Source organism: Astatotilapia calliptera, chromosome 4, assembly GCF_964374335.1.
Source record: "Astatotilapia calliptera chromosome 4, fAstCal68.1, whole genome shotgun sequence".
NCBI classification, from domain to species: Eukaryota; Metazoa; Chordata; class Actinopteri; order Cichliformes; family Cichlidae; genus Astatotilapia; species Astatotilapia calliptera.
Genome location: NC_137425.1, coordinates 3839043 through 3848795, shown reverse-complemented (window position 1 = coordinate 3848795; position 9753 = coordinate 3839043).

Below are 9753 nucleotides of genomic sequence, written 5' to 3'. Positions count from 1 at the left end.
AGAAATAAATAGAAATGATTAGAAAGGCTTTAACAAAGAAATCCATTCTTTCAGCGTCAGATGATGTTTGAAAATTAATAAGATACCAGGATACTTTACGAGGGGTATGTTGAATATTTCCACACAGGTCCACATGGGGGCTTCAGTGAGCCATCAGAGCTTCGAGGTACCTGTTACTGTGGCCTAAAGGAAAAATCATGGTAATAAGCCTCATGAAGAGATGGGCTATTATCTTTTGCCACTGGAGGGAGGGGTGGCTGCAGGAATCTCCTCTGCTCACAGCAGAGGAAAAGTACTGAGACACCAGAAGGGTCGGGTGCATTGTTAGAAACTACACTAAAGGTGCTGGCTCACTATGAAACTGTAGTTTGGCTTTTTTAAAAGTTGCCTTTTGATTTGACGTATGACACGAGGCGCATACAGTCTGCAGGCATGAATGAACTTTGGTTTCAGAGGTCTGACCTTTCAATTACAGCGAACTTGCCCTCCGAGAAGACATTTACCACTGCCTTGTTCTCCCGCAACCCTTTTTCTTGTATGACAGTTTTACCTTTGTGTCTAGGTTAAAATTGTCAACATTTCCATCACTTGTGATTCTGCTCTAAATTCAAGGCAACAGTTAGAACAGATGAACTTCCTAAAAGGATCCCCTCCTCTTTCATTAGACAGTTGCCAGAACCATGAAGTAATTGTGAGTTTTCGGAGATTAGTGACTTGAGCGGTGGGTCTGCGATTAGCCTATTTTCTGGAGTGTGAAGCAGTGAGATGAAGATGCATTGCTCCTGAGCCTTCCGAGTCCATTTAGAGGCCTTTGCCACCACTGAGGCCGCTTCTATCATAGGAGGCATGCGTGATAAGCAGAAAGGGGGCATAATTGGGTTTTGACATAAGCATTGCAGAGTCAAAATGGTGGATTGATGGACCTAATCATCACTTGAACAGCAGTGGACCACCACAAATGAATATTGAAGACATGATTCAAATGGATTTACCCGAGATTTCGCCAGCTCTCTTTTTACCCTGTGTGAGTGACTGCAGTGGTATTCATTCATTCCTTTTTCTTTCCCAATTATTTGTATTTTTTTTAAACTGCAGTAAATTAAAGAATGGATGCAAGCAGGCAATGACAGAAGCTCGCAGGGAAGAATACTGATTGCTTTCACTTTGATTTTGATTGATATTTATTTTTAGTCTTCACTAGACAACCAGGGCTTTCACTGTTTGCCCTGAATTGCAAGCTTTTCTTCTTGAAAGTATTTGTTTTAGGATATGCAAAATTAAAAACAAAAAACTAAAAAGTACAATATTTGTTTGCCAAATATATTGGACTAATAGAAATACACAAGATAGAATGTAAATGACATTTTTCTTTCAGTTTCTTAACATCAGATTTGTTTCAAACTTCTCTGATCATTAGGCTTGTTTTTACAAACCTCACCACCTTCCCCTAGATTTTAGGACTAGCTTCACTATTGCCAAAAATAAAGACCCAGATCATCAAGGAATCTTTGTGGGTTACTAATGAAGCCTGCTGGCATCAAAGTTTCTCCCACAATGGTGACCATGTGAGACCAAGACTCACAGATTGTGAGGATGTGCATCTCTGGCTCATTAGGCACCCCTTTGGACAACGATCCTCCACAGGAAGCTCATTCAGAGTCTCACATGTATCGAGACTTTGGACAGTTCTTTTTCATACAGTTTCAGCAACTTTTAAACGGAAGCCCTGAAGTTTAACCTGGAAGTTCTTATTTTTTCATGTTCTCTTGAATGAATGAATCATTTTAAACATTTGTCTGAATCATCTGTCTGAATATAGCATTAGAGGGAAGCATGTCAATATCCGATTTTTCTGAGTTATGCATTTAAAAGAAAAATAGATAAACTTTTTAAATTGCAATAAGGCTTAAAGTTATGTGTGATTAGCCACAATGAGTGACAGGTGGGTGCCGGTCTGCTAGACCTCACCTCCACTAATTGGAGTAACTAAACTAGAGCACTGTGCTGTGTTTTAGCTGTTGTGCATTTTAAATGCAGGTCATCCTGTGCAGTTAACTGGACCAACAGACTATCCAACAAATGTGTAAATGAAATTCTAGCACTTTACTTGTGTACTACTTAGCATTAATATGTAGTATTGGTGTTTTAATAATCACAATAATAACATGATGTTTCTGCCATTTTGGATGTGTGACAATCATCGTCAAAACGTAGGGTTAAGTGAATAAGACCTAAAGACCAGCCAGTTACCCGTGGCAACAACTAGTTGCTAGGGAAAACATGTATTTCATTGTCAGTTGGTGAGGAGAAAAAAGTTCCTAGCTGTTGCTAACATTGCTAACAGATTGAGAGAGATTCAGAGGGCCCGGTGGCGCCAGTGTCCGGCAGCCTCGCCTCTGTCAGTGCGCCCCAGGGCAGCTGTGGCTACAATGTAGCTTGCCATCGCCAGTGTGTGAATGTGTGTGTGAATGGGTGGATGACTGAATGTAGTGTGAAGCGCTTTGGGGTCCTTAGGAACTAGAAAAGCGCTATACAAATGCAGGCCATTTACCATTGCTAACAGATTGCTAACAGATTGCTAACAGATTGCCCGGTTGACTGTGGTTTACATTGAACACGCTGACTTGTGACACAAACCAAAATGGAGACTGTTTGAAGCACAGCTTATACTTTGAAGGTGAAAAATCCCCGAATCTGGTTTGTGTTACACTTTCTCAAGTTTTGCTACTACACAGCTAGTAGCTAGCAAATGTTTGAAGACAAACACGTTTCAAGTTTTATTGTCGTGTACAGATAAATAGTGTAGCAACATTTACCTGTAATGAAATTCTTAGGCTTGTGTTCCTCAGCTTTACTTGAATATATAGAAAGTGTACATGTTAAAGAAAGAAACAGCTGGGAACCAAAAAAATCGTATTTGGTGCTAAACACACTTTGCGATTGAATCCAATTGCCACTATTTGCCAACCAGTCAGGGAATAAACATTTTTCCTCAAGCAATGTGTGAATAATGTCACATGAGAAACCTCTGTAGCATTGTAATATTACACACACAACTATGGATGCATTTTGCTAAAACAAACAGAAAAACAAGTAAAAAAAAAGACTTTACAAACCAACGATATAAACTCTGTGAGAAGAACTGATTACTTTTTCCTTCAGCCTAGAGAGACATTGCTGTTGTAAAGAGTGTAGTTTTTCTTCTATTCAGCACGCAGCAAGATAAACTCGGTTAACCTTTGTTACATTTTATATCTAAAACGCTAGATATTTGAAAAACTGGATCTCAATCTGCAAGATGGCATCAAACTAGTTGAGGTGATTTAGAAAACATATTTCTTGATAATTGGTTGAGTCAAGCCTGTAGCATCTGCAAATAATATGCTATGGCTAATTAACTCTTACCTTGGAAACCTGCATGTGCACAGGTGGTTGCAGGTATTTGTGAGCCCCTTGAGGGATTATTTTTATTATTACTTGTGAGAAATTAAGGCTAATAAAAGACAGTAGAAGCCTCGCTATCATCCCTGGATCTGCATCGTGCGTGGCTCGTGTGTGAGAGGGGAAGTCATTAAAATATAACATCTAACAAACAGACAGCTGTGCTACTCGTGTTTGTCATACTTTATTTGGTGTGGAATGAGGAGAGACAGATCTGAACAGAGCGGGACACCACCAATCAGATACACCTCCCCACCTGAATCCTCCACTTCAATCCAGAGTCAATTATGCAGCCTGCTCCCCTCTCCTCACATTTAATGCCTGGCTGCTGATTCAGAGAGCGGCCCCGTTCTGGTCTGGCAGGAATCAAAGTGTGAGGTAATCTGAGGGGACTTGTGAAGAAAAAAGAGGCACCAGTTTGCGGAGCCTCTCAGATTGGAGGTCACAGTCCAGGCCGGCACATCTCAGACGCACAGACAGGTCGGTAATTATAGGCGGAAGATCCATCCCTGCTGATTAGACCAGCTATTTCTACATAACTGTCCATCAGCTGCCATCTCACATCTTCATCTTCATCCACTCTGCTCAGATACCTTTATCCACCGCTACAGATCAGGCCTAAAGCCTGAGGGAACAAATCCCGAAGCCTCAACCCACCTTCTCATAAAAAAGACTACAAAATTATGATCAAAGATCCGAGCCAGACCTTTGATAATGTTGCGAATACAGTGAAAATGGCTTTTTCAGAAGTGGCAGAGCAGCTTTTGTGCAAGTAAAGGAGAGGTGGTGCGACGCAGAGCATTAATATTCCATCTAGTTCTGCCTGGGTTAGCCTCTCTCACCACCCCAGCATGGCTGCGCTGCATTAACAGACTGTCTGAGGGAGAAACCTCGGGAGGCTCGGAAAGCACTGGCTCTCACCTGGTCCTGCATGTGAATAAAGATCTTCTCCCAGCAGAGAAAACAATCAGCCGCTGTAATATTCACAAGCAGTCGGCTCACAAATCTCACCTTCCTGGTGCAGGCAGAACGAGGAGACATTAAAAATGTTTGTTTTTACAAGGTGAACTGTATTTTTCTAGTTTGTTATTTTGACATTCAGATAAAGACTCGTTGAGGATTAAGGAGCTTGAAGTGAAACAGCAAAATATGCTTGACATGCATTACTCATCACTTCTCAAAACGATGTCCCATGAGGGCTTGCGTTCAATGTGAATCACAGAAATTCGCAGCAAAATAGCAATCAAATTGAGGATTATGTGGGATCTTTATTTTTCATGCTTTGTTTGTGCACTAAAACACATTACATGCTCCTCAAAAATCACTCAGCTTAGTGTTTGAGACCCGGTCACTGATAAAGATACAGTTTATGGTCCAGTCTGTGGGGAATAATGATGAAGTTTGTCATTAAAACGTATAACAACATCTTAACACCTCTGCAGAGGGGACAGCAAGGTGAGTTGCTGCTTTATGTTTTCAAGTATGATGAGATAACTGCTAGCTATCCTATATGATGCAAAAAAAAAACAGGCGAGGCTTTAATTTAATGATGCTCTTTAGCTTCTTTAACATGATCATCAGAGACCACTCGTGCCATGCAGATGGAGGACAAGAGGCCACTTCAGTCAGGACAAGAATAATTTAACAGATTATAAGCCGTCATTATATCGCTGGCATTAGCTGCTGAAACACACATACTTACACCCCCCATTAATTTTTTTATTTTAGTGGTTTGCACTGCCCGCTGGCTTTTGCTGTGCGATCATATATTCAGGTCATAATCTCTCTCTTTTTGTATTTATTGGACCATCAGTAACAAAATTGATTATAATGCTTTGATGTTAATTCTAAACCTGGAAGTCTGCGATGTTCTCCTGCATCAGTCAGACCCCACTGCTGTGAAAACTGCTGTAAAATGTCATTTAACCCAAATCAGACCGCAGTGGCTCATTCCTACAGCATGTCTCCGTTTTTGCAGGAAACCCTAATAACTTTTCCCTTTTTAACGATGCGCCTGTATCACTTAATGAAAATCTATAATGGCCTCATAGTGGCTTATAAAATCCTATTTAATCCCATTTAGTAAAGTGAATGAACTAGGCCCATTTAGCAGCTATTTAAACCTCATTTGTTTACTAAAACAGTTTAAATTTTCAGCGTAATAATGCCATAGGTTCTTTTTGTGTAAGACAAACGCAGGACCTTTGTCACTTTATCTCCCTGTCTCTGTTTATTATTATCTGAATATAAACCAGTATTATGGAATAGAATAGAATAGAATAGAATAGAATAGAATGTCTTTATTTTTATTGTCACAGGTACAATGAAATTGAAAGTGGTCTCCGATTGGTGCATCATCCATAAAAATATAAAATTTAACAATAAAATTACTTAAAGTGGTAACAAGAATAATATACGTAGACAATGGCCTGAGCCCACATGCACACAGACATCAACAGTATGAACAAACATTGACATAAAGATGGCTTTAGCCACCATGACGTTCATTTTGAAACGTCAACTTCAGGTTTCAAAGGTTTTTAAAGCCACAAGTGACCACATCTGAATGAGGTGTAGGGATGCGGACAGCATGGTGGTGCAGTAATTGGGATTCACACCATACTCCAAGACGATCCAGCAGCAGACGATTGGTTTGAATCGACTGGAATGGGTGGAGTTATGTGTATCTTCCTCCCACAGTCCACAGATAGGCATACTGAGATAACTGCTAATTCTAAATTGCTCATGGGTGTGAATGTGAGAGTGGATGGTTGTTTGTCTCTATATTTTAGGCCTTTTGCAGCAGCTGTGAGAAGCTCCAGTGCCCCCATGACCCTAAACTGGATAAGGAAATAGGATATATGGATGGCTGTAGTCTTATATCATAAGCTAATGCCAGCAGTATGAGTGCAATGCAGAGAATGCACAAATTCCTACTAATTAGTGACATAAAACACTACAATTCCACTCGTTAGAGCTGAAGACTCTTTGCTGTGAATACGAGGTCAGGTGACACTAAAAATGCACAAAGTCTGCACTGGACATTTCCAAAAAACAAACAGCACGCTGCAGTGGGGTTAATCTATGGCATATATCCATGAGGGTAGGGGAAAAATGCTGAGAATGCCACGTGGTTATTAAGCAAAGAAAGGAGAGAAAACAAAGGCCAGCAAGACAAGAAATGTGGTTTATTTTCTGCAAAAGAATTAGAGAAAATACACACGCAAGGCTGAAGCATCACTTCTTTATAACCGTTTGGCTTATGAAGAAGTTAAAAGCCAAATTGTTATACCTGGTGGCATAAAAACACTTCTGCAAGGAAAAGACTCAAACGCGGCTTTGGCTACTGCTTATAGAAAAAACAGGACGGATTTTGTTGCTGCAGTTGGATGAAGAGACTGCCAGTGCCCGACTGCTCACTGGCTTGTAGCAATTATCTGGAGGATTGTGGATGTGTGTCTGTGAACTGAAATCAGACAGGAGAAGAATAATAACAAATTGCAAATCAAAACAGCCATTCAGTGCTCTCCATCCAGGTGTTTTGAGCATAGACGATGTCACGATGTCCATTCTGAGGAAGCAGCTGGCAGCGGTCGAGAGAAAACAGGGAACACATCTGCAGAACAAAACCATATTATCTCAGAATGAGTCCTTTTCTGCAGGAGACATTATGACTTGTAGCAAGAAGAGTACGGATGTATTTAAAAAACAGTGATGATGGCTTCGTTCCATTCACATTTACACAGTTAAAAAAAGCTGCTTCTTTGTGCATCTTGGATTTCTGGACACAACTACAGGAAACACAGCTGTCATTAGTGCCGTGCTGTTTTTGGAATAACAGGATAATAGGTGTGAAGAAGGTGGGCGACAAAATGATTTCGACCATCAGGCTCAAACTATAGTTTAAGAGGCCCATCATCAAATATTGCTGCAGGATGGAAGAGCTTTCTAATTCGTTCACGGCTGATGCCGACCTGTTCTAAGTTAATTCAAACATGTAGCAACAATAAAAGGATCGATGCAGCAGAGAGAAGTTCAAGGTCAACTCAATGACTGAAAGGTGCCCAGGTGTCGTGGCCGCAACACAAACTCGAATCATCGCTCCTCCACCATCGCGGTGAAGTTTGTGCTGATATGACATGTTTGAGTTTCTTCAAATGTGGTGCTGTGGATTACGGACAAACATCTCCACGTTTAGGTGTTGTTCCAAAATTCACACCTAAGATGTAGCTCCTTGTTTTTCTTCTGGTAAGATTGTGGTACTGTGCTAACGCACCTGAATGTTCCACACCAGCTAACTGACGAAATTTCAGCCTTTATAGGGATGTTCGCACTTGCTAAAAAAAAGTGCATCACAGGTGATATGAAGCATCTTAAACTACAGTTTTCATGCTTGTTAATAGTTTTAAGTCTTTTTACAGTTTTCTCGTTTTCCATTCGTACTTGTGCAAATCATCTCTTACTTGGACTGACCAAAGGGGATTTGTCACTGGACAACAACTGTAAAGAATTCAGCAGTTTAAATTGAAAATACAACAAAATGGGACTATTTGCAGTATTTTGTGGGATGTTAGTGAGGTTGATTGTTAAAAAAATGGTGGCATAAATTGATCACGGGTCTCCAAATGTCCTAAAAACCTCTGGTTATCTGCCTGCATGCAAAAACAGTAAATAAAAAAGAGATAAGCTCTCAAGGGGAACAAATGTTTAACAGCTTTATAAGCACCAAATTCTGCTACAACAGGAAAATTTGACATCTGCCGCCACACATGCACACACAATAGCAATCAGAGAGTTAGTTTTAGCACTTTATAGAGCCTTTTGTAAATTGGACAGTTTCTGAATTGTTTTTTTAAGGCTTTTATGAGCCTATCGGGGGTTAAAAATGTGTTGCAGTCAACAGAAGACCTTGTAATTTCTTTAAGTTACTTGAAAGTCAATACAGTATTATTGTGAAGGAAAGCTTGTGGGACCAGGTCATCGTGTGCTGGAATGAGGCTCAGGAGGTAATCAGATGTCTTACGCAGAAGCATTTAATGAAGCTCGGTCGAGGCGGATAGAGTACAGTAATGGAGTTTGAGAGATAGAAAGCCGCGCTCCTTTCTAAAGGTCATTAAGAGCTATTTGTACTCGCTCTGTACACGAGTACACAACACTTTAAAGTTTCACACTTCGTGGAGGGAGATGAGATGCTGTGCATGGAAGGTTTTTCTGCTAAACTGGGAACAAAAAGTCCTGAAATCTCTTCCCTTTTGCACCACATACACAGGTATCACATTCTTACACTTTAGTAGTGACGCACTGCTGGCGAGTGACCACTGATTGACCCCTTCTCCTATTGACTCTTTCTAAACTGTGAATGGTCCGTACTCTTGTACCACCTTTTTAACCTTCGCTTACTTCTGCTGAAGTTTTTTTAATCCAGCCATTCAAGCACATGTGTTCAAGCAAGCCTGCATTCAAGATTTAATGTCTTCAGATTGAGAGTTTAGCTTCAAAGTGCTCTGAATCTTCAGTTTTTGATGCTTTTTTTCTAGTTTTGGCTTTGTGTAATTATAGAAAGGCGATAACCTTAGTATTGTAACAAACAGAGCGACCCCATATATGGATGAACAGTGGAGTGCTATGTTTTCAGCCAATGCTTGAAAACTCTGTTAACTTGTATGGCTGCAGTTTATGGCTGTATGGACTGTGACAGACTAATAAACTATCTCCTTACTGCTTTGTAGGTTTACTGGCCAGAACTGACTTAATGAGACTAAACATGATGTGCATGAGTTAGTAGTCATTAGTGGAGTGAAGCCCAGTTTGGCCGTGCTGTCAAATATAAAACTAAGTGTGTGGAAATGGCACAGACAGCGACACAGGAAGTGTCAGCTGCAGGTCCACAGGAAGGAGTAGTTTAAATAGATGCTCTGCACTCAGCTCCAAATAGCAGTTCCTGCAACACAGAACAGACAGAGCATCATCGCAAGAGGCCCCGGGGCCACAACAAAATAAAAACTAGATTAAAATCCTCGAATTTCACTCACCAAAACTGAAGCACACACTTCTCAGACTGGCGGTACCTCACATGAAGCCATATTATTTGTCAGGAAATTGCATTAAAAATGCCCCAAAAGGCACAAACACTGCAGAGAGGTTCTGTTTTGTGATTCAAGTTAGTGGAGGTAAGTTCCTAGCAGACAGCAGCTGATTGATTCCAGTTACAGGCAGCTCTGGCCAAAGTGCCAGGGTCTTAAGTCCAGCATCCAAGAAGGATGAGTTATAAAAGATCAGCCCTTGTGGAGCTGCGATGAAGGAGAAAACTAT